This window comes from Monodelphis domestica, chromosome 6, assembly GCF_027887165.1.
Source record: "Monodelphis domestica isolate mMonDom1 chromosome 6, mMonDom1.pri, whole genome shotgun sequence".
Classification (NCBI taxonomy): Eukaryota; Metazoa; Chordata; class Mammalia; order Didelphimorphia; family Didelphidae; genus Monodelphis; species Monodelphis domestica.
The window spans coordinates 277,069,320-277,095,132 of NC_077232.1; the positions used below are offsets into that span (position 1 = coordinate 277,069,320).

Below are 25,813 nucleotides of genomic sequence, written 5' to 3' on the forward strand. Positions count from 1 at the left end.
TCCTCAATTTTTTAAGAGATACCTATGATTGAAGTGAATAGAACTCTAGGTTTGGAGTCAGGAAGACGACTTCAGATCATTGCTAGAAGCATGACTCTAGGAAACTCGCTTTTCTTTTTTAGCCTCAATTTCCTCAACTAAAATGGGGATGAGAGCATCAAACTCAAGGGTTGTTATGAGGCTTAAATGAGATAATATTGGCAAAATGCTTGGCACATAGTAGGTGCTTATTCATCAGTGCTTATTCCCCTTCTTTCCCTAGTCCCAATTTTCTACTCCAAAGACCCTGTAGAGTCAACAGAACTCTCTTCTTTCCCTTCTCTGCTCCAGTTCAGTCCTACATTTTCTTTCTCATTTTTGCCAGTTGTCCCTGGGCTGCCAATTCTTTTCTGCTCTGTTCCAGATGTCCCCATTCTTTCCTCTGAGCAGCCAGACTTTAGAAATCTCTCCAGGGTTCAGAATTAGCTCCTCCCTCCTTCTTTGTATAAGCTCCTTAGGGCCTAACCAGAGCCCTCACCCAGCCTGAACAGACTTCCTGTTGCACCTGATTGAAATGTCTTTGATTGACTTAGTGAAAAACTAAATTATTCTCATACCCGATAAATGTACCAAAGCTCAACATCTTGACACTACCTTTAAGTGGTGGGTGTATAATTTTACTGACCCTTATCCTTACACTTTTGTATTAAATTTGCACATAAACTGTAGGTAAAATGGCAAATTACTAATTTACAAAAATGTTAGCCAAGACACTGAAATAATAAGGTGACAACAATAAAGCTTATAAGGAATCTTTGAAGGTTGATAAACCTTAATTTTAAAGATGAGAAAACTGAAGTCCAAGGAAACATCTGGATTCAAACAGATATTGAAATTCTTCAATAAAGAAGTCCAGTAGCAATACTTCTATCCACTATGCTATGTCCAAGACATTCCAACTCCTTGGAAATGGACTAAGAAAACATATAGCCCTAACGTAAGAACATACAGGCTGTATGATCACTTCCCTTCTTTCCTCCTGCTGACCAGGCTGCCCAGACATTATGAATAGGAAGAGCCACTAGTGAGGATGGATGCCTTTTCCCTGTCATTTGTATCCCAGAACTCAGCACAGGGGGCATTTAATGATTATTGATTGTCTTTGCCACTTCTCTTTTCTTCCCATTAAAAAAAAATAATAAAAACTCCTACCTTCTGGCTTTTTTGGTGACAAAATAAGGAGTGGTAGGAATCACTTTGTAGACTTTCACCACAGTATTTTCAGGGTAATCAAGTCATCTTGGGCAAGAAAGGGAACTTCATAGCTAACCCAAAATTGAAATCAGCTGAAAAGAGCACTAAACTCTAAGTTGAAAGATCTGGATTCTAATCTCACCTAAGCCACTAACTATGGCTTTGGCTAAGTCACTTCACTGTTTGTTTCTGTTCTATTGTGTTTAATTCTTCATGACCCCCTTGGGAGTTTTCTTGTCAAAGACACTGGAGTGGTTTGCTCTTTCCTTCTCCAGCTCATTTTTTTTTTCTGGTGAGGATACTGAGGCAAACAGGGTTAAGGGACTTGCCCAGGGTCACCCAGCTAATAAGGGTCTGAGGCCAGAATTGAACAAAGGAAAATGAGTCTTCTTGACTCTAGTCCTAGTACTCTATCCATTAAAGCCACTTACTTGCCCTACTTCATTTAGCTCTCTACATATTTCTAGTCTTTTTTGGTCTGCTGTGGATCAGCTGCAACCACAGAGTAAATGTGCCTTGATCCCTTTCAAACTGGCCAAATTAATGTCATGCCAATATCATCTGAGAATAGATACATGAACACCTGGGTAGTCAACTCTAGCAATAGCTTTGTTTCTACCTAAGGAAAGAAAGGCTTTATTAGTACTTCTAGTCTTTAGATTACTTTGAACATTCTCTATTTATTTACTTACATACACATTATGTCCTGTGAATAGAGGACAAGTTTCTTGAGGACAGGGAGAGTTTTGTTTGTTTTAACCACCAGCACTTACAGGTATTTTATGAATGTTGAATTGTTGAACATTCTTCATATAATGAATACTTGGCATTCCAGTGGGAGCAAAAAGAAAAAGCAGCTAAAATGAACCTCAACCCAAATTCCTGAGCTCCTATTTTCACTGTTTATGTGCTTTTGTGAGTCTTAAAAAATCAGTGACAGGGAAGTTAATGTCCTCCTGACCCTAGCTGCCATATTCACCAGATGTGATTTTCTGATCCTCAGTCCTCTCATCTCTCTTGATAGGGACAAAAAATGTGTTCAATACTGGTGGGTTCCACCTTGGATTGAGTAAGATTGGTTGAAATGGTCCAAGATCCTACCACCAAGATTGTGGAAGAGCTAAATCCTCCACAAGCTGTTTCTCCCTGAGGGAGGTTTAGGGTGTGACCCTTTTTTCAGTCCTCAGTTCTCCAACCCCTATCTCTAAGGGAGCTTTACTCAGCCACTCCAGGTCAACAATATTAAGGGTTAAGACCCTCAGGTCTCTCAGTATTTTTTAGAACTTTTATTAGACAAAGTTATTAATGTAACTAAAATAGGAAAATTCTCAACTTTTGGACACAGGTTTTTCTCTCTCTACATTAATTAAAAGTTTTGTTTATCTCTAGCTAACCGTTGACTTCTTTCTGTTGGGAACCAAAATTAGGATCCAGGAAATATTTAGGTAAAAGAAGCAAGCATAATACTAATACTATGGTATATTAGTTAAAAGGAGAAAGAAAGTTGGGAAAAGAGCAGATCTTTTTCTTGGACTTCCAGCAAGACCAGTAGTAGCTTCAGGCTGAGTCTTCTGCTCCCAGATATCTATAGGGCCACAGGCCCTCCTCCATCTCTTTCCTCTCTCTAGAAGCTCAGCCTCCCTTTCCCTTTTCTTCTTTCCAGGTACATGGTGCTACTAATTCTTTCTAGCTAAATTCATTAAGTCTGGAGAGGTGCTGGTGAAATGGTCTCTCCCCAATCTAAGTCTGAGAGACCATACAGGCATTTTAAGTACTCCTGAGCATGATCCAACTCTGCCCTGAGGCCTCAAAGATCACAATAGTCACAAATCCCTCTTTTGGGTAGAGAGAGAATGAATACCAGTCTACACATTTCAGGTAGCCAGCCAGTTCTCAAAAGCTTATTACTCTTATAAGATCAGTCAACAAGTATTTATAAGACTCCTACTATGTGTGGGGTAGTCTGCCAAACCCGACAGAGTGGTAAGGGAAATATCCTTTTTTCATTTTTTATTGTCATGCAAAATACACATCCATATTAGTCATTATTGTAAGAGCACACTCATACAAAACCCAAACTGCTAAAGAAAGGTAAGGTATCTTGGGGTTAAAAAAAAAAGATGGGACTGTAGCTACAGAAATGTACAATAAATGTTGTCAAGTCACCCCAGTATTTTTTTTAACCCTTAACCTTCTGTCTTAGAATTGATACTGAATATCAGTTCTAAGGTAGAAGAGCAGCAAGGGCTAGGCAATTAGGGTTGAGTGACTTGCCTAGGGTCACACAACTAAGAAGTGTCTGAGTTCACATTTGAACCCAGGACCTCCCACCTCCAGGTCTGACTTTCAACCCACTGAGCTACCTAACTGCCGGCCCCTACACCCCATTATTTTTAAGTGGAGATCCAAGATAATTTCCATGGCCCTACAACTAGCTGCCAGCTCTTACAGTAAGCCTTCCTGGAAACCCATTATTCTAAAATCTTTCCTCCATTAATTATTTCCTATTTCTCCTGTATCTAGCTCGTAATGACATATTTGCTCAATGTCTTCTCAGTGGATGGTGTACATAATATACATTATATGCTTAATACATTGATTAACTGATTGACAGTCACTTGGGCATGTTGGGAAGTGAGAAGTATTTACTTAATTCTTAGAGAAGAATCAAGGCTTTCAAAAAAGGAGGAGCTGAGGTAGCTGAAGGCACAATGTTGGGAAGGTGAATGGTTTGAAATCAGAAGCTGGGGGAGCCCACCTCTCAGTAGGCACTTCTGGGAAGATTGTTCATCTTGGGAACCCATGAGCTCCCCGGTGTGGAGATGAATAATATAATGGTGGAATTAGTTTAGGAACACCCTCAAGTTATATTTGTGAAATTGAGAGGTGCTCCTGAAGTATCTGAGAAATTCAAAATTAGTTCTACCCCAGGACTGTATTTCTAGGTCTCTAGCTTTCTCTAGGTTTCTGGTTGTGGTGGTTGTTGTTGTTTTAAGAATCCTCAGAAACTTGACTGATTCTGATATGTCAACCCAGAAGAGGTTCACTACCATGAATGTACCCAGAAGCCCTTTTCTCCTGAATCCAAGAAGTATGGGAAAGAAGACCTAACCCTATGTTTAAACAAGTTAACAAACTTTGCCCTTTCCACACTGTTAAAACGAAGAAGTCTCTTCCAGAGCCTTGCTGAGCAGGTCAAAGATGGATATTCTTTTATTATATTAGCTTGAACTATCCATAAGCAATTAATATTTTTCCAATAGTTGCAGTCTGACTTTTTTTTTTTGAATGCAAAGCATTTTGTAATTGTTTTCATGTGGTTCCTGCGTTTGTTCTGGTAGGTAGATTCATTCCTAGGGGGTTTATATCATTTAGTTATTTTAAAAGGAGTTACTTTTGCTATCTCTTGCTATTGAACGTTTTTGGTGATCTATAATGCTGATGATTTATGTAGGTTTATTTTATATCTTTCAACCTTGCTAAAGTAGTTTTGATTAGTTTTTTTAATTCTCTGGAGTTGGTTTAGTTTTATTTTTGTCAGTTTAAACTGCCTCGGTATACCATCATATCATCTGCAGAGTGATAACTTTTTCTTTGATTTCTTTTTCTTCTTTTTGCTATAGTTAGCATTTCTAGCTCTTTTCTCTCTGATACATATCTATCAGACATCTCATATATGTATATATATATATATACATCAGATATCATATATGTGATGTACATTTATATAATAAACCTTTACTATCTATCTTAGAATCTATGCTAAGGGGAGGTGGGATGGGGGAATGCAGCTAGGTGGTTCAGTAGAGAGCCAAACCTAGATTTGACCTCAGACTCTTCCTAGCTGTGTGACCCTGAGCAAGTCACTTAACCCCTATTGCCCAGCCCTTATTGCTCTTCTGCCTTAGAACCAATACAGAGTACTGACTCTAAGATGGATGGTAAGGGTTAAAAAAAGAAAGAAATACAATACAAAGTATCAATGATTTCCAAGGCAGAATAGTGGTATGTGCTAGGCACAGTTTCTTTGACTCCCTGGAGTCTGTCCCAGCTCAGCCCACGTGAGGGTCACCCCTAATATTCCAATATAAGGATAGATATTGAGGAGGAAGAGCTGTGCCATGCTCTGTGGAAGAAATGGGTAAGGCACTTAGGCTCAGCAGATATCTCAGTTTTCAGGGTTTGGAGGATGCCATTCTTTGGGAACAAATTGCTCCCATTCTATACCTACCTGCAATAGAGGGTTGATGAACATTCAAACTCCAAATGGAGATTTTCTTTCATTTGGGGGGAAAATGGGCTCCTTGCTAAATTTGACACTAAATAAGGAATCTTAGAGAAAATGAATAAGCTCTCTTGTTTGGGAGGGAAGCTTAATCCTTCCTTACTTTGCCCAAGAGGATTACTGGGACTTAGAAAGATGCTCATACATTTTTTTTCCAGCTTGTGCCAATTTCATTTGTTGTCACAATATCCAAGTTTCATTCTGCATTTTAGGGTAGATAATGGGCATTCCATGCCTCCATATTTAAACTTAAATGTCCCTGACCTTTGCCACCTCCCTTAGATTTTATGTCTCTCTTTGTTTGAAGCTGTTCAGTTAGTAAAAAGGATACAAATAAAAAAAAAATAACAGGCATTATGGTAAATAAGCAACACTATAACTTCTAGAACACTTTTCTAGGTGCTTAGGAACTATTTTTCTTTTAATTAAAAAAAATTTTAGTAGAATTTATCCACAAGTGTCTCAGCCCCTCCCTCCTCTCCCCAAATCACAGAATCAACTCTGGGAGACTATGTTCATACAAATTAGGTCTTTCATGTTTCCACCTTTCAGGTTGCTCTCTGGATTCATTCACATTTTGTTCTTCCTGTATTAATTCTGTATCTGTGTATGATGCTCTCTTGGTTCTGCTCATTTCACTCTTCATTATCCCATGTAGTTTCTTTCCAAGGTTTAAAAACGTTAACCTGCTCTTTGCTTCTTATGGCACAGAAGTATTCCATGGCAATCACTAGACCGAAGCTTGTTCAGCCATCCCCCAGTTTCCAATTCTTTGCCAGCACAAAGATTGCTGCTCTAAATACTTTGGAACATATAGGTTTTTTGCCTTTTTCCTTGCTCTCCTCAGGAAACAGCCCCAGCAACAGTATTGCTGAGTCTAAGAGTATACACACTTTTAGAACTCTCTCAGAGTGCATTTACAAATTGCTTTCCACAATGCTTTCCACTAACAGTGTCTCAATTTTTCCACATCCCTCCAACATTTGTCATTTTAATGACAATTAAAACAAATAAAGCAATCTGGTGGGTGTATGATGAAAACTCAGAATTGTTTTGTAGAACTATTAATAATATACAAAAATGTTTTGACTTTTTCTAACATTCTGCTATGTCAGTGAAATTACTGTGTGTGTGTTGTTTGGTGTTAAGCTAGGTTAGTTTAATTTAATTTAATTTTTGTCAGTTTAAGCTGCCCCAAAGTCTCGGGATCTATAAATAAACATTATAAATACAGAATCTGTTTTATTTGTGGTAATAATTTGTCTTAGGAAGTTTGGGAAGATAATTAATCTTTTCAATTGGCTGTATCTCAAAAGACACACACACACACACACACACACACAAATAGATTCAGTCAGTTTAACACACACACACAATATAGAATAACACTAGAATAGCAACAGCCAGATCACCTGAGGCCCCCTCTCAACACCAGAAGAACTGAATAATCTCCACACAGTAGCCTGGCACATTCTCATGATGGCAGGTGACTTGGCAGAATGTACAGGTTTGGTGAATACTACTCTCTCCCTCCTACATAGAAAACTGCATAAAATGAAAATATTTTATCAGAAACATGCCCAGCCATCATCTGACTGGAGTGCTCTAGAAATCAACAAGCTAGGCATTTATGAGGAAAAGGCTCAAAGAGAATTCCAAAGATTCAAGAGGGAGCAGTGAATAGAATACTGGTCTGGAGTCAATAAGACCTGAATTCAAATGGGGTCTCAGACAACATTTAACTGCTGTCTGCCTCAGTTTCCCCAACTGTAAAATTCAGATCAACATAGCACTTACTTTATAGGGATTTTTTGAAGATAAAATGAGATATTTGTAATGTGCTTTGAAAATCTTAAAATGTTATATAAATGCCATCAATATTAATAGAAGTCAGAGTTATTTTGATCAAATATAGCTATCTTCATTTTTGGTTCATATATATGTAAGGATCTAATGGCATGATTAGAAAGGACCTTAGAGACCATCTAAAAAACCTGAAAACACATCTGAAAAATCTCCTTTCTCATATTCCTATATTTGATAATATCTATTGATGACTCCCAAAAGAATTGATTTCACATATTTCTAGTCCCCAAGGAATGCCTCCTCAGAGACATTCTCCATTCTTCCCTTTCCATCACTTCCAGTATCTAATTAGGTATCAAGTCTTGTTGATTCTTTACACATATTTTTCTTATCTGTCTTCTGCTCTCTCCTTGTGTCATTGTTCAGTGGTTTTAGTTGTGTCTGACTCTTCTCATCACCCCATTTGGGGTTTTCTGGAGTGGTGTGCCATTTCCTTCTCTAGTTTGTTTGACAGATGAGGAACATGAGGCAAATGGGGTTAAGTGATTTGCTTAAGAGTTACAGTTAGTAAATATTTGAAGCTAGATCTGAACTTGGGAAGACGAGTTTTCCTGACTCCAGGCCTGGAGCTCTATCCCCTAATAAAATCTATCCTAACAACAATATAGTAATGAAACACAGCTAAAATCCTGACCAATACAACTCACTACAGACAAATCAATCAATTCAACATAAGTACCAACATGAATATCCCCAGATATAAAATATATTAATTCTATAAATAAAACAAACAATAACATACTAATAGCCACAACATTACCAATTCAAGTTTCAGGGTACTCCTCTGTAGCTATGGCAGGAGTATAACCAAAAACTACTAATATTCCCCCTAAATAAATTTTTAAAAACTACTAATCCCAAAAATACATCGTCCAAACTTACTACCATTGCACAACCCAAACCACTGCTTATAGCCAAACTCAATCCTCCATATACAGGAAAATGTTTAGAAGAAAAAGCTACAAACCCCAAAATCAAAAGCAAAGAAATAATAAAAATAACTATCATTTTTATTATTTTAGCATGGATTTTAACCATAACCTATGGCATGAAAAACCATTGTTGTATTTCAACTACAAAAATTCAATAACTAACCTACAAAAAACCCACCCTCTAATAAAAATTGTTAACTACTCATTTATTGACTTACCAGCACCATCCTAGCTGCTCTAAGGTCATGAAGCTTTTGTTGTTGTTGTTGAGTCATTTTGGTCCTGTATGACTCTTTGGGACTGTGGCATGGATTTTCATCTGGTTATGGCCAGATGTTCTGAATCAGTCTAGTGTCAATAGAAGCACACATGCATGGTCATAATATGAGAAAATTTATTTCTCATGTCAAATTTATTGCTTGCCCCAAAATATTCACTCATCAATGAAGTACATTATTACAAATATTACACTGGCTGAACCTTGGACTTGTAGTAAGGAAGAACTAAGTTAAAATCTAGCCTCAGACACTCAGGGACACTCTATGTCTCTGGACAAATCTTCAACTTCATCTGTTAAATGTGGATAACCATACTAGTGCCCAAGGCTCTCACAGACTAGGCAGCTAAGTGGTAGGCCTGAATTTAAGAAAACCCAAGTTCAAAACTGACCTCAAGACACTTACTGGTTGGACAAGACATTTAACCTTGCTTACCTCAGTTTTCTCATTGGCAAAATGAGCTGGAGAAAGGAATAGCAAACCACTCCAATATTTTTGCTGAGAAAACCCCAAATGGGCTTACAAATCGTCAGACACAACTGAATGACACTCACAGAGCTGGTTTCGAGGGTCAAATGATAACATGTAAAGTGTTTTAGAGTACTATTTAAATTCTCTCTCTCTCTTCCTTCCTTCCTTCCTTCCTTCCCTTCCTCCCTCTGTCCTTCCTTTCTTTTTAGGGAAAAAAAAGGTTTCATAAAACAAATGCCAACTATATCTACTTCTAGTCAATAATGCAGGCTTATGTCTCAGAGTTTCTTGGGATTTGAGAGTATAGAATCTGCCTAGGAATTCAGGGGCTAGATATACAAAAACAGGGCTGACTTGCTTCCATTTAAACATCTCACTGGTCTATAGAATTCTCTTCACTTTATAGAAGCCAAGAAAACCCTCAATGTATGGTAGTACCTTTTTACATGTAATTTCCATATCATTCTCACTCGGAGAACATATTGCCTCATTCAGTTGGCTAACCAATGAAGAGGCCAAGGAAGTGCCAAATTCTTATGCCTAGTGAACTGAGAACTAAATCCTATTATACAGACCCTGTTGTTCATCTTTGTTACTTTTAGTTAGAATGATTAGTTTCTTAATTGGGTACTGGGAATGGGGGAGTGAGGTATAGGAGAGAGACATAGCTGGAGAGGACACACAGAGAGACTGAGTGCCCAGGAAAGAGGTATCAATAAGCCCATCAGGGTGAATCCATGGGAAATTGTAGAAAGACTCTGCTACATTAATTACAACATCCCTTGTCTATGCCCCCCAGGGCAAATCCATTAATCACTGAAGCTCATGATTCATAAAACAAACTCATACTAAGGATTCCATTTCTCACATTTAAACTGCCATCTTAGGTGGTCAGTCTTAACTGAAGTGAGTCAATCAATCAGGTCTTTGCCACAGGTTATCTGAACAGTAGGCTGCACTTATTTCCCTATACTATCTCTCAAGGCTCTTATGATACTCACCTCCCAGGGATGTAGTAAGTATTAAATGACAATAATTGTAAAGTCCATATAGCACAGTGTTTGGCACATAGAAACCACTATGTAAATGTTCATTGTGATTGTTGTTACTTGAAGCTCTTTGATTAGCCCTGCTTTGCCTTATTCTGCTTCCTTGCCAGCATTTCTATGGGGCTATCAGCATTTTCTTGACACTAGAAAACTAGTCTAGATGCAATTCCAAGACTTTTCTGTACTTCAAGCATATTCTTCCCTAGCCTGGCCCCATGTTGTTCTCCTCATAACGGGAGACATTGTGTCCTATGATCACCATTTCCCATCTCCTTTACCAAAGAATTGTCCTGGAGTCTGTCTCTCACACCATGTGACCTTGTAGCCATGAGCTTCTCATGGAGGAGACCCTTGCTTAGTACTGCTAGTATAACAGCTAAATCTGCCCAAATAAGCTCTGCTCCCTGCTATACATCCAAAGGGAGAGGCGACCCCTAAGTGGCCCTGTGTGTGTGTGTGTGTGTGTGTGTGTGTGTGTGTGTGTGAGAGAGAGAGAGAGAGAGAGAGAGAGAGAGAGAGAGAGAGAGAGAGGAGTATGTCTTTGTGTGAAAGAGACAGAGATAGAGAGGGAGAGAAAGAGTGTATCATGGGGAGAAATTTTGAATGACTGTGGGAAATATATCTCTGGACTTTCAGCACATTTAACCCTAGGCAGTTAAGTATGGTCCTCTTGTAAGTAAAATACGTCTCTCTTGATATTTCCCTTGATATTATCTTTCAAAGAATCTGTCAGCAGTCAGATGAATTAAAGCCACTGGAGGGTACATATTGTCACATTCAGCACTCTCTCAGTCAATGAGGAGACCATATCTCCTTCCAAAGTCATGGCACGCAGAATAGGACTTTAAGTAGGTGAGAATGGATGTAACACTAGTTCTGGGGCTTGCTGCATTAACAAAGGGTTACTTTACTTTCTGCATGAGCCTGGCAAGATGGATTTGACTCTAGTTCATAGTTTTACCATGATACACTTGGTTTATTTACTCATGTAGCACCCTTGTCACTGACATGTACAGATTGGCTAAGAGTATTTGGAGAAGAGAGAAGCAGCATTCACTCAAGACAGAAGAGAAGGGAAGAGAGAAAACTTGGACTCGGAATGATGAATGGGAGACCTCCTCATCCCCCCAAGCCAGACAGGCTGGCTGGGAAGCACCCCCTAACACATCCATTGATTCTAGGCACCTGTACCCCCAGAGATGACTAAGAGAAGTGAAACTGTTCTCTTCATCATTGAGCTAAGATTTTATTTTACTTTAAATTCATATCCAAATGTGTATGTTTACGTATAAGTAAAGTGACCTGCCAATGGTCACATAGCTAGTGTCTGAGGCCATATTTGCACTCAGGTCTTTCTGATTCTTGGCCCTATCCTCTGGGTTACCTAGGTTCCCTTGATTAATTTAGTTCAAACAATGATTTAAAGTTCTAATTCCAAGTTCTGTTTTGATATTTGTTTTTTAGGGGTTATAGATGAAAAAAGATAATTCACAAAAATGCATATGCAAATGTCAGGAGAGTATCATTGGTTGTACTTACAGAAGGGGCAAGGCTTGAAAGGATGAGCACTTAATAAATGCCAACAAATATGCAAGACACTGTGCCAAGCACTTGACAAATATTATTTCACCATAACCTTATTAGATAGGTGCTATTATTATGCCCATTTTACAGATAAGGGAACTAAAACTGAAAAAGGATAAGTGATTTGCCTGGAGACACATAGTAAGTGTCAGAGACTGGATTTCAATCCAGGTCTTCAGTATTACAGGTCCAGCATATCTACTGCCTCAGTAGTGGTCACTTAGTAAACACTTCTCAAAGCCTCCCCCTCCCTGGTCCCCACTTCCTATCTGTCTTTTTTTTTTTAAAGTAGGCAAATGGGGTTTAGTGACTTGCCCAGGCTCACATTGCTAGGAATCATCTAAGACCAGATTTGATCCCAGATCCTACCAAATCCAGGCCTGGCACTCTATCCACCCCACCTAGCTGCCCCTCTCCTGTTTCTTCACATAACTTCCTTGAATGTGGCACTTAGTTCACTTTGTCTTTGGTTCTCTGGAGACTAACACAATTTTTTTTAACATTTATACAGATATGTTCCCTGATCCACAGGTACTGTATTTTTATATTCATTTTTTAAACAAAGGAGTTCAAATCTACTAAAATTCTCAATTTGGTAGACATTTAAACATATTAAAATTGTATTCAAGTTTTTAAAACATTCAGAGATGAATTTTGAGAGATAACATTGCATATTTAACAATAAGAAAAAACTCAGTTTTAAAGTCTTACTAATCCTAAAGGGCTTCATATTATTTTTTTAAACCCTTACCTTCAGTCTTAGAATCAATACTGTACACGTGACTGTGGTAAGGGCTGGGCAATGAGTTAAGTGACTTGCCCAGGGTCACACAGCTAGGAAGTGTCTGAAGTTAAATTTGAAACCAGGACCTCCCATCTCCAGGCCTGACTACATCTACTGAGCCACCTACTTTCCCTGCTTCAGCCAATCTTTAGCTAATATCTCACTTAGGTTAGGTTCACTCTAAAGAGTGATCTGAAGATCAAATCCATATTTCAAATAATCTTGATAACTTTAAAGTTTTTTGTCAACTTTTTGGTCAGATTTCCTTCAATTGGCACAGTTTTCAACTTATAATGTGGCTGGTAAAGAGACCTTTTTAAGAGTGGAAGATAAGGAATCATTTTCTTGTTGGTTTCTTTTCCTTATATTATTTGTATCATCTTTCCTCCATGATTTCTTTTTGGGAATCCTTTTGAGACCTACTTGTCCCTTTCATGAGGATGGCTTTAGAAATCCACTTAATGGAATGTACATTAAACACAATATGCTGCCACATGCAGAAAGTGAACAAGAGTATGTCCCTGTTTATCTTTAAATGCTGTGGAATTTCCACACTTTTCTTGGGATACTTCATGTATTATATATGTTGTTTGGTGTACAGACATAAGGATGCTAGCATTAATCCAAATATTCACAGAGTTTAATTCCTTTCTTTTTTAGATATAGTCAATATAAATAGAAGTTCCAATATATTCTTTTAATCAATGACCTTTAAGGTCCATTCTGATTCTGGGCTGGTTTTTCATGATTCTATGTTTAATTGAATAAAGTATGTGGTTTCTTTCTCCAAAAGCATCCCTCACTCCCTTAATGGATAGATCTTATGATCATGCTATCTTATAGTAGTGAGGAGACATAGTGGAAGGAGCACTGAACCCTCAGATCTGAGTTTTGGGCCTGATACAATTACTAGCTATATGAATGATTCTAGGCAAATAATTAGCATCTGTCTGACTCAGTTTTCTTATCTGGAAAATGGAAATAATAATAATAATAATACAACTCCTAGGGTTGGTAATATTTGTATCATATCAAATGAGATATTTGTAAGGAACTTGGCAAACTTTAAGTACTGTATAAATGTTAGTGATGATTTCTTTTTATATAGGATTGTTTGGTCTCTATGTATTCTTTACTGATTTATTTTCAAACCACAGGGTTTACATTATACTTAACTTGTGACTACCCAGGAAAGTGTTAAATTGCCCTTGATGATAGAAGCTGACCCTTGGTAGGAATTCTCTAAATAGCAATTTGAATTCTTTCCTCCCAAAGGAGTGATCTTTACTTTAGATAGACTGAGTGGGCTCTCTGTCTGTCTATTTTTTTATACATTTGGAGAACAAATGCCTAACTCAGGGCCAGCATTCACTTTCATTTCTTTATTTTTCTTGGTCTAACTGTTGGCTGGAAAATTAGCCTAATCCTTCTCCTTTTTCTAGACAGAATGGTATCTAAACCATCCTGAACAGATGGAGGCTTACTCTAGTCTTAAAATTTTCAGGGAAGTAAATTTTTTCATAATTTCTCTTTTTAACTAACACTACTGTTTTCTTACCCATAAAATTATGAAATCTATACGTAAGAACCAATAAAGAATGTTGAACCTATATATTTGTCAAAGGTCTCTGAACCCAAGTAGAAGCCAAAAAGGGAGGTATGATTTTTTAGCTCCTTATCGTTAATGGAAGAAAGATATGTTGACATGACACGGTATATAAACAGAAACCATTTGCCATGAACAGATGTAGAATGTTGACTTAGGAGAAATGGCCACAATAAATTCTGTTCCAGTCCATGGATTTTCCTTTTGTACATTTTTTCAGTTCTCAGTAGAAATTTGTGGCAATAGAAGATACCATATAGAAATATAAACAAATGCTCATACCTGTGAAATGTATTTCAAAAGATAAGAATTTTATTTGAAAATAGGCTTTAAGCTAAGCTAATTAAAGAGCATTATCAGAAACAAATAAAAACTCAGTAATCTTGGTCTACATTTTAGGGCAATTTATGTCTGATCAATGCTATCTCTTAGAGATCATTAGAGTTAGTACTTAATTTTGTTGTTCAGTTGTTCTACTTGGGTCTGACTCTTGTGACCTCATTTGGAGTTTTTGTGGCAAAGATACTAGGGTGCTTTGCCATTTCCTTCCCCAGCTCATTTTACAGATGATGAAACTGAAGCAAATGTAAGGTGACTTGCCCGGGGTCACACAGTTAGAAGGTGTCTGAGGCTGGAGTTGAACTCAGCAAGATGAGCGCTCCTGACTCCAGATCTACCTGCCCATTTCATCATTTATTCCTTTTTAAAAAAAATAAAATTTTAGGGGCAGTGGGTGGCTCAGTGGATTGAGACTCAGGTCTAAATATGGGTAATCCTGGATTCAAATCTAGCCTCAGATACTTCCTAGCTGTGACCCTGGGCAAGTCACTTAACCCCCATTGCCTAGCCCTTACCACTCTTCTTGCCTTGATTCTAAGATGGAAGGCAAGGGCTAAAAGAAATACAATTTTTAGAAAAATCAAACTTTAAGAATTGTAGTAAGTAGTAAGAAGTAAAGGTTTAAAAGGCTCTTTGCTGAGAATTAATATTTTTTTTCATGTCATGAAGAGATATCACTATAATCACCTCAAGAAAACTGGACAGTGATAAATGCTTGTTGAATGAATGTTCAATCAGTGTTCAGATGCAAGGAATTCATTTCAAGTTCAAAAAGTTTCATTCATTAAATAAGTTGAAAATTTTAACCTAACTAGTTAGATTTAATAAACAAGAATTATTGCATTTAAAACAAGAGAGACACCATTTGTCATAATAGATAGAAATGGGCCTCAGAGTCAGGCAGTCTTGCCTCTTTACACATATAGGCTATGAAACTCTAAGCAAGTCACTTCTGACTCTCAGTGTCCCTTCATAACTCCAAGACTACACGTTGCTGGACAGTTACTAATCTGTATTCAAGAGTTTCTTCACCTGGTCTCCTCATGAATTTTTGATTGCCCATGGAGAGAGAAGACTTGGGGAAATTCTGTATTCCTCATAATAGTCGCTAGCTTTTTCCTGAAATGAAGGCCCATCTTATTAACAATATCTATGAATGAGGCATTATGGCTATGAATTGCAGAATGTCTCTGAAAAATTAAAATTATGGACAATCTAGAGAGCAAATGAAGGGATACATGGCAGTCATGACTGTAGTTTATTGCCAAGTAATACATGATGGCGGACTGGTGTGCTGCCCTATCTTGAAAGCACTGTCAAGGGAACTAGATGACCCGTAGTAATTTGAATGTAGAGGGTCTATAAGAAGACTGGGGCAACTAAGGTGACCTAAATTCAAATTTGGCCTCAGACACTTCCTGGATGTGTGACTCTGGGCAAATCACTTAATCCCAATTGCTTAGCTCTTCCTGCTCTTCTGCCTTGGAACTAATATTTAGTATTGATTCAAAGAAGGAAGACAAGGGTTTAAAAAAAAGACATGAAATAAAGCCTCACTGGATAAGAAGGTCTGGAGGGCTGTGATTATGGAAATATCAAAGGACACAATAAATCATTAGCAACTTTACTTTTGAGATTGGATTAAGCATTATCCAATACCCCAACTCATTATCCTCATTATGAATTTGGATGAAATTGATCAGAAGAGTAAATCACCACCTTAAAGTCTCCTCTCCAATACTGCTGACCATTTGAAATGAGGGCTATGATCATTCAAGAGTTCAATGTAATGATCTACACTGGAAAAACCTGTTCAAGAAATCTCTATCCTCCTTTTGTGGGTTGGGGTAGAACTGTTACATTTCTCTGTGAGAAAAAAAATATCTACATCAGAGATTCTTCCTGGGTCCTTTACCTTTAGCAATCTGGTGAAGCCTAAGGACTTCGCAAAGTAATGTTTTTAAATATAAAAAAAAAACACAAACAATTAACAAAAAAAGAGCATTTAAATGGAAATTTAGTGAAACATTATTTTTAAAATTTTTACACAACTTACTTTCCTAGAGAATATATAGCAGATATAATGACATTACACGGAAACACATATTCATCTTTTCCCCACTGAAAACATAGGAAAGTTGACAAAAAAAAAAGAAATGATTTGGCATTGGTTAATGATTAGTGGAACAGTTAAGGTACATAACATACAGAAACAAAGACTTTTAACCTGGTTTTCAATAAACCCAAAGATGATAACAACTAGCATTTGTATAGAATTTAAGGTTTGCAAAGCACTTTTCAAATATTATCTCATTTAATTCTCATAATAACCCTTTGAGGCAGGTGCTATTATTATCTTCAATTTAAAGATAAGAAATTGAAGCTGAGAGTTTCTTGTCCACTGTCCCACATCTGGATTTGAACTCAGGTCTTCCAGCTGTCTACCTACTACAGCTCTAAGCTATTGAAGGAAGGACTCATGTCAACAAAAATTCCTGGGGAAGACTGGAAAGCAATCTCACAGAAACTAAGTTAAAGTCAACATCTCACAACATATACCATACCAAGATAAATTCCAAATAGATTTATAACTTAGGCTTAATAAATATCATAAACAACTTAGAGAAGCAAGGACAAAATTCTCTTTCAGATCTATAAATAAGGGAATGGTTAGGGGTCAAACAAATAATACAATAGACAAAATAGACAATTTAGATTACACAAAATTTAAAAGTTTTTTGCAGAAACAACCAATTGCATCTTACAAGAGAAGAAAAACAGTAAACCGGGGGTAAATTTTTAAACCAAGTTTTCTTTGCTAAGATGTCCATTCGAAGTTTCAAAACTAGGAGCTATTCCCTAACTGATAAGTGGCAAAAAGAAATGAATGGGCAGTTCTCAATGGAAGAAATACAAAACAGAAATATCAGCAGTCTTATTTAAAAAGGCTCCAAATCATTAATAATTAGAGAAACAAGTTAAAACAATTCAGAATGACCATCTACCATGCATTAGCTAAGGAAATAGGTCAACAAAAGGAAAAATAACAAATGCTAAAGGGGCTCAGGAAAATAGATATGTTAATAGGTTATTAGATATGTGAACTGGTTAGCCATAATTTTGGACTCATTCCCAAGAGACTGCAACTAATGCCCCTTGATGGAGAGATACCACTTGGTTTATACCCCAAAGAAAGGAAAAGGACACAAAGAGCTGGAATCTAAGAAGGTGACTATCAAATGGGGAATGGCTAAACAAATTTTGGTATACAAGTCATATTCTATCATAAGCATTCATGAAAGGAGAGGTTTAAGAGAAACCTTAAAAGATTTGTATAAACTGATGCAATGGAGTCGAATCAAAAGAGCAATTAAAACAACTAGTAAAAAAAAAAGCAATTTTGAAAGACTTAAGAAATCTGATTAATGAAATGATCCATCATCAATGACAAAACAGGCTACCTATCTTGTGACAGAAGTAATAGACTCAAGAAGAATGAGACATATTTTTGGACATGCTCAATGTGGAAATTTGTTTTGGTAGTATTGCTTGTTGTTTTTAAAAATAATTCCTAATTTTCCCACGAAGGAGTGAGGGTGAGAAAATAAATGCTTGTCAAATGAAAAAAAATTAAACAAAAAAATTCTAACTCAAAAATTCAATTCATGTAAACTAATTCATCAAAACTGAAATATTGAATAATTTTCATTAAAAGTGCTAACCAATTATCAGTTCTTTTTTTTCTGCTGGCATGGCATAGTCTAAATGGCATAGTCTCTGTGCCAATCAGGAGCCCCCAGAATTTAGTTCATGGAGACCATGGCACCATAGAGATGTTAACTGTGAAAATTTAGCTCTGACGAACATTTCCCTCTTACAGTCAGGTTAGAAAGTTAAATTCTCGGACCAAATGACTAGTGCTCTCCCTTATTAGGAGAAAGCAGATGGGCATCATCAGGTCAGGCATTCTTTCCATATTTCCACCAATTGAGCATCAGTTTACATCCCTTTCGGTTACTAAGGGCTGGGGATGCTTTGGGAGTGGGAAAAGGATCAGACCCATTGGGCATAAGAACTCTGAGGAGTTAGAAGGAGACAAGATAATAATTCTCGATGTATGACCCTGGGCAAGTCACTTACCCCTATTGTCTAGCCCTTACCACTCTTCGGCCTTGGAACCGATACATAGTATTGATACGGAAAGTAAGGATTTTTTAAAAGAAAGAAAGAAAAAAGAATTATCAAAAACAGTAGCACTTACCAATCTCCAATCTTCAGGAGCTGAAACCTTCACCAGTGGGAGGGAAATGGGGGGGGGGGGGGGCGCTAAATTTTGCCAGAAGCCCAAGTTCAAGCCTCTCCTTCCCCAAAAGATGCGGCAAGAGATATCGACCGAGCTGAGCAGCTCCCCAAGAATAACAAGGTTTGCCTTTCTCCAGTTTTCCCTCCTGGCAGGGAAGGTTCAGAGCCAGGACAGCTCCAGTAGCCCGAGTAGCGTGTGCTCCGAACTTCTGACAGGAGTGATTAATTTCATCCCGCCCCTGGGGGAAAGGCCGACCCGGCAACCGACCAGCAACCCAGACAGACAGCACCAGTCACGAGACTTCACAGCACTAGGACGGAGAGCCTTCCGCAAGTGCGGATCGAGTAGTCAACGTTCCCTCCTCCTCTTCCTCCTCCGGTTCTCCCACTCTTCCTCCCCTTCCCGCCCCCGCCCCCGCCCCCTTTCTCTCTACCCAGGTAATCCCACAGGCAACGTCTCTGATTGGCTCCGAGATCCCCGGCCCTGATTTGCATTTCAATGGCAACCAGGGCTCCCTAAAGTTTGAAAATGTATTCTAGCGCTGCCCTGTCAGACTCCACCCTTTCTCTTCTCTGCTTTTAACTGGCCCCCTCCTGTCAACTCTTAAGTGCCTCAATGCATTTCGTGTTTCTCTCTCTCTCTCTCTCTCTGTCTCTCTCTGTCTGTCTGTCTGTCTGTCTGTCTGTCTCTCTCTCTCTCTCTCTCTCTCTCTCAACTCAGGTTTCAGTTTCCAAACACTATTGATGAAACGAGGCATAAATAACATAAGGTAAAAAGTTCACAGCTTTAAAAAAAGAGTTCACATTACAAGGAAAATAATCATCTTTCCTAGCAAATGTTCTCCTTCTCTCATAAGTCAACCAGGGAGATCCGGGTCGATGCTGATGAGCTAGGGCCGGTTCTTTGCTGGCATTGTGTCTCACCAGACACGCACGTTATTATCCCTTCCCTACCCCCACCCCGCTTGCTGTTTCTTTCTCGCATTGTCTGATTAGACCTGCACATTATTATTACAAATGGGAAAACGGTAATCTTCAGATTATCAGTAAAATCTTGGGCTTCAAGCAACAGAGATGCACAGCAACACAAATCCTGGGTTCCCTCCTATCACCTTTTCTACAGGAAAGTGTTACAGACCCTCCTTTATGTTTTTACCTTTCCCAAACTCTTTCCAATTAGCATACTTCAGTGGAGTTCAAGACTTTTCCTCTGAAATCTTGTTTCTTAATTGCTTTCAGTTGTCATTCCTAGGGAGATTAAAACAACAACAGTTTGAGACTAACTTCCCTTACTCACTTCTCCCCGAAATGGAATCTCCCAAGCTAAATTTTCAGGTATTTGCACAAAGGCACACATATATAGAAATATGCTGCTACTTGGGAATTAAAAGACTCAGTTAATCAGCAGTCAAATTCATTCCATTTACTTGGATGTCTTTGTTAAAGACCGCCCTAATGGAGGAACACAACGGAGGGGAGTAACAACTGATGTGACCTCCCTCATCCAGCAGAGAATTCTTATTCAGTGGGGTATTTTGCCCCTTAGGCAAAACACAGCTGCATTTTAAGAATTTGGTCCTGGATTCACATACATACACCCCCAGGAAAAGGGGGTGTACACAGATGCTTTCTCACCAGAAACGTGAGGGTTCCAGTGAATGATCTACCCTTTGGGGAATCTGCCTTTCAGGGCTGTCTGGCAGAAAGTTCAGAATTCAAGCCCTTCAGAGACCCCACCTACAGTACATGACTTGCTTTGGGGACATATTTCCATAAGGAAAAACTGAAAGACAGAGGGGAATATTGCTAGTAGAATAGAGGTCAAATTGCCTTTTTTAGGTTTTCTTTCTCTTGATTTTCTATGTGCTCAAAGGGAATTTTCAGCTGAAGGCTCAGATGAAATTCTTGTGGGTAGAAGGAATCATAATATTGCTGTTTAGAACATTAATTTAGACAAGTGATCAAAAACCTCTGCATATAAAACATGGATCCTGGATATCCAAGATACTATTCAACTCATCATTGTAGTCAGAGGCCTTCAAATAAGCTTAGAATTTTAAATGAACTTTATGTACATATGTTACATATGTATTTAACAGATGTTTGTAAAAGGCAGAAAATTAAGTAATTTAAAGAATAGAAACAAACTATGTCTTTGTTCTCACAAACCTGTCTAGTACATAACATTATCCCCATTTTCCAGAGAACAAAAATGTGGCCGAGAAAGGCTGTATCTTGCCCAGGACCACAGAAGTAAAGGATGCAATTCAAACCCAGTCTTTCTAAATACAAATGCATCAGTCTGTCTTACAGGACAAGATTAATGGCATCAAACATTAGATACAGAACCAGGAAATAGTAGCTGAAATGACTTGTCATTAGACATAGAGCTTTTCTTGACCATCAGTAAAAGGTGGATTATATCGCTCATTTCTAGTATCTTTAGATTAAGGATAAGGACTGTCTTTTGCCTTTTTTGTGTGTATGCTTAGCACTGAGCAAGGTACACAATAGGTGCTTAAATGTAGATTTGTTCATCAATTAACTGTTATTCCTTTCCAGGATTTCTGTAATAACTATCAGGAAACATTTTGCAGAGATAAAGGATTAGCTACATAAATTCAAAGCAATTGACACTTTGAAAATTTTTCTGTCCTTGTAAAAACTTTCCAGTTCCTGAGTCATAATTGCTCCTGCAATTGTATTTTACATTAGAAACTATATATTCATCTTATGGTTATTCACTCACTCAATAAACATTTATTAAGCATATACTATGTGTCAGGCACTCAGCTAAGCACTGGGGATACAAAAGAAAGGTAAAAGATATTTTCTTTCCTCAGGAGTTTACAATCTACTAGGAGAGACAGACCAATAGATACAAAGCAAGCTGTATATAGAAGAAATAGAAAATAATTATCAGTGGGAAGGCACTAGAAATGGAAAGACATATATGAATCAGGAAGTCCCCAAAGCAAGTGACATCGAGCAGTCATTTTGGGAGTTCTAATATGCTGAGCCAGACCACCTGTCCTGCACTTTGGGATGACAGAGCTATCCCTTCTTGGTAATCCTGCCTCAGAGTTGGTGGGGAGTAGTGTTGTCAAGGATGGATGGCAGCTGGATAGGGTTTGGTTCTTTTCCTGAGCTCCTGATTAAGAAAGCCCTCACTATTCCATTGCTACTCTAAAGAGCAGAACATTGGGAATGCCTCAATAAAGCAGGTGCAAGGTGAAAGTAAGTTATCTGTTTTGCCATTGTCTTTTTTTTTTAAGACTCTTACCTTTTATCCTAGATTCAATAACTAAGTATTGGTTCCTAGACAGAAAAGTGGAAAGGGCAAGGCAATGGGGGTTAAGTGACTTGCCCAAGGTCACACAGCTAGGAGGTATCTGAAGTCAGATTTGAACTCAGGGTCTCCTATTTCCAGTCTGAGCCACTTAGCTGTCCCTGCAGTTGTCTTTTAACTTCAGGGAGAGCATAATAGGAGCAAAGGGTTTTTGTTTTATGTTTCAAGTATCTGCTTGCATGCGTCATTTGAATTTTAAGCATTTCTTTTGTGGTGGAGGAAATAAATAGCTGTCCTATATCTGTTATCATGTTGGTTGGTTGTTGTCTTTCTTATTAGAAGAGTACCAAGATGATATTACTGCCGATTTAGAATATATATATATATATATATATATTTGGATATGTCCAAATATATATGCATATCCCTTACCATCATGTCTTAGAATCATACTAAATATCAGTTCTAAAGCAGAAGAATGATAATGGCTAGGCAATTGGGATTAAATGACTTGCCCAGAGTCACCCAGCTAGGAAGTATCTGAGGTCACATTTAAAACCAGGACCTTCTAATTCCAGACCTGGCTCTCTATCCACCTAGCTGCCCTTGTTGATCCAGCATATATAAACTGGACTTAAATAAGGCAGAGTTGCAAAAAGTCTTATTTTCTCTTCTAGAGTCATCAAAATCCAATGACAAGACACAAATCAGGATGGCTGGCCTGGAATGTGATAGATAACCTTGGCTTCTTCAATGTCTAGCCAAGCTCTAAGAGCTCCATGGAACCTGCTTTAGCAGCCATCCTTCTCATCTGTGTAAACCTCAAAATTTCTTAGACTTATAAATGTTGGAATTACATAGCTGAATTCCTTGGCGACCTTAAATTAATATATATCAGTCTTTTTAAAATGATTTCCTTGTCACATCTGCCTCTTCCTCTTGGGGAAGTTTTCATACATCTGGGGTAGTTATCCCCCTAATTCATTGAGATGACTATTGGTTATCCTAAACCTGATTTACCCCACCAGCCAAAATGATTTACTGGGATGTGGCTGAAGTGCATGCTGCAGCTTCTTAGAGTCACAGGGGAGAGCTGGGTGGACACCAAAGGTGAACATCAAATGGAAGAAAATGTCCCTGAAAACAATTCGGCAGTGTAAGGATTGGATTTAGCTATCTCCTTATTGTAACAATGAAGATACTTAGTCTAACAAAATCAGGGATGTCTTGGGAACTTTACATTACTCCACCCTACTTTGTCTAACAAAAACAGGAATGTCTATAACCATACTTAAGGATTAAGTATTTAGTAGGATGGTCTTTGATAGAGAAAAATGACAAATCAGAAACAACTGACAGACCCCCTGGGCTGTCCTAAATTAAGCTTAAGCTACCATTGGTACAGTTGAGACACAGGAAAGTGATGTAAAATCATCTATATATTTCGCGTCTCTTCCCCTCATCTCTTTCTTTCCCGGAAGAGGTGGCTCTGGCTAGTGATGTCCTGTAAGCAGACTGAGTGCAGTTCAATCCTGGAACTCGAGCCTGGAGGAGCTCCCTCAGACAACTTCCTTGAGACAGTTACGTGGTGAGTGGTAAGGCTGACACCCTTTCCCTTGGCTCTCAGGGGAGGCCCCCTTTGCCAAGGCCTTGAACTCCTTCGTGGCTCAGCCTGAGCCAGAGCAGTTTAAATTAACTCTCTCTCTCTCTTTCTTAATTTCTTTTCTCTATATTAATTAAAATCACCATAAACTTCCAACTGACTTGGGTATTTTATTATGGGATTTCCTTGGTGACCAACTTAATTTAGATTTTAAGTCACAACACTAAAATTTTCTTTTACAGCAGACTCTCACTCCAGAGGTACTACTCTTCCCTGAACACCCTTACCTGATGTCTATTTTGTACCTTAAGAACCTTTTCAAGAAGATACTCTGTTAATAACCTGTTGGTGGGGAGACCCTAGACTGTACCTACAATTTATCTTAGTTATTTTTCCTGGCTCTCTAGGGTTGGGATACATAATGAACAAGAGAGAGAAGTGAGAGAGACAGCGTGACTCTCCCCTTTAGGGAGGATGCTTTTCTTGGATTGAATGTCATCCATGTGAGTCCACAGTAAAAGCTCCTTTTCTGTGAGGTACCTTGGGCCTTGACTGGGATTTGTGAGGTTAAATTAATCTTATATCCTTACTCCTTCCTGGGGAGCCTCACATATGTTCAGGTAACCTCCAAATTCATTTTCTTTTAGGAATGAACAGCCAGCTTGTCCTATTGTCAGATGAGTTCAGACCTTAATTGGAATCCCCTATATTTCTATAGGGAACCACTGGAGATGTGGGGTATTCTGTGTGTCAAAGGGATCCCTGGAGAGATCTCTGTCTGCAGGTTGCATACATTGCTAGTTCTTGGTGGAGAAACCTAGGGCTTTCCTATTTGCTGGAGACATCCACAGGGAGAATTTTTTTCACCCAAGTTATTTTGGTTTCTCACCAAAGGGTAACATCCAGTCAATATCAAGCCCCTAAATCCCCAGGAAGAGAGTCTCATGTACTCTAGGAAATTAGTTGTGACTAGACCTTCTCTCTGCTTAAAGGGAGATTGTTTTTTTCCTTCCTTTCCTTTCTTATCTGGTTTATTTAATCTTAATTTTGATTTTTCCTAATTGTCTTTGGGTCAGGACAGGCTTACATGTGATTCTTCTCATCTCCAGAAGTCTCTCCCAGTATATCACACCCTCCTTCCAAATATAGACCTTCAGTTTACAAGACTGACACACTGCTTACTGTGCCAGAGTCACTCCACTTGGGTTTAACCTCCACCTCATGTGGAGTGTCTGAAACTGCTAGCCTGAGATTCCCTTCAGAGTGGATTCTTAAAGAACAGGGAACAAATACAAACCTTGGGGTCTCCAATTTACAATGTAGTCCTAACACTTAGGGTTCATCAGATTTTACTAGGCTATAAGTTTGGGGTTTCTAGATTCCATGTTGACATCTCATAATGTAAAATGAATTGGAAAAGGAAATGACAAACCACTCTAGTATTCTGTACCCCAAATGGTGTTGAGAAGAGTTGGATATGACTGAAATGACTGAACAACAACAAAGGGAATCAATTATATTGAAATTCATTTACAAGTTATATTTTTTTGAAACCAAGTTCATTGACTCCAGGGTAAGAACCCTAGCCTTAGACTTTGATGTCACTTATATCTTTGACTAATGCCAACATTCTCCAGATAGGTGGGTCAATGTCTTAACAGAACAAAAATTCAGAAATCATCCCCTAAAGATATAAATTGTCAGAGCTGGAGCATAAATTATAGGTAGTAATGTAGTGATGAAATTATAAGGACATTTTAAAAAAGCCTTTGGATTTTTGCTATGCACTGTGCACTCTCAAATGAAACACATAGTACATTTATTATAAAGTGTCAGAGTAATAATATTTCATTCACAAAGAGTGAAATCATAGAGAATCTAGTAAATACTAGAGCAAAACACTTAACACACACTAAAAGAACCGTAATTAATGGAATTCTAAAATAGACATTTGAATCAGGGAAACTTCATTTGATATGCTTAAGTCTTCTTCCACTTGGTGATTATGGCATTAGAAAAACCCATCACTTCTGACTTCTCACAGCTACTTAGGCTCATTCACATTTTAAGCTTTTGGCTATCCCTTCTAACAATAGTTATTCCCTTTCAATCTCTCAGAAAGCCTCTGGTCCTCAGAATTGCTACCCCTTAGGCCTCTCTCCTTATTTAAGGCATCCTCAACAGCTAGGGGC

General features: G+C 38.2%; 1 protein-coding gene across 6 annotated transcripts in view; it reads right to left on the reverse strand.

Moving 5' to 3' along the window:
- SHROOM3 (shroom family member 3) overlaps positions 1-25,813 on the reverse strand; it is a 262,210-nt gene that overhangs the window by 107,361 nt on the left and 129,036 nt on the right. For 2 of the 6 annotated variants that reach the window (XM_007495798.2, XM_056803259.1), the window contains one exon: positions 19,886-19,977. The exons of 3 other annotated variants lie outside the window; for them this stretch is intronic. The gene's annotated coding sequence lies outside the window, so the exon portion shown is untranslated. Of the gene's footprint in view, positions 1-18,688; positions 19,104-19,885; positions 19,978-25,813 lie in introns of those variants that run through there. One more of the 6 variants, XM_007495802.3, reaches the window with a different exon arrangement.